This window comes from Petaurus breviceps, unplaced genomic scaffold (genome assembly GCF_028583685.1).
Source record: "Petaurus breviceps papuanus isolate PSGF00001 unplaced genomic scaffold, PetGlider_PUasm1.0 40, whole genome shotgun sequence".
Lineage (NCBI taxonomy): Eukaryota > Metazoa > Chordata > Mammalia > Diprotodontia > Petauridae > Petaurus > Petaurus breviceps.
Genome location: NW_027186315.1, coordinates 9,957,200 through 9,957,463, shown reverse-complemented (window position 1 = coordinate 9,957,463; position 264 = coordinate 9,957,200).

Sequence of the window (264 nt, the reverse complement as noted above, 5' to 3'; positions counted from 1 at the left end):
TTTTTTTCAGAAAGGCTTAATATCTTTCCCCCTTTGGATATCTTGAAAATCAATAACCAAATCCTTTCTATATCATGAATACTCTGACATGGATTTCTTAAGAGTATGGTCAACTAAAACTGTTCTTCCCAACTTCATTTACTTCAGTGTCACTTCTACTTTTTCAAATAACACATTCAGGAATAAGTTATATGTTAAAGAATAAGATGATCACCCCTACACCAGTGATGAAAAAAAAATATTGCTGTAGAGACATGGCCAGTT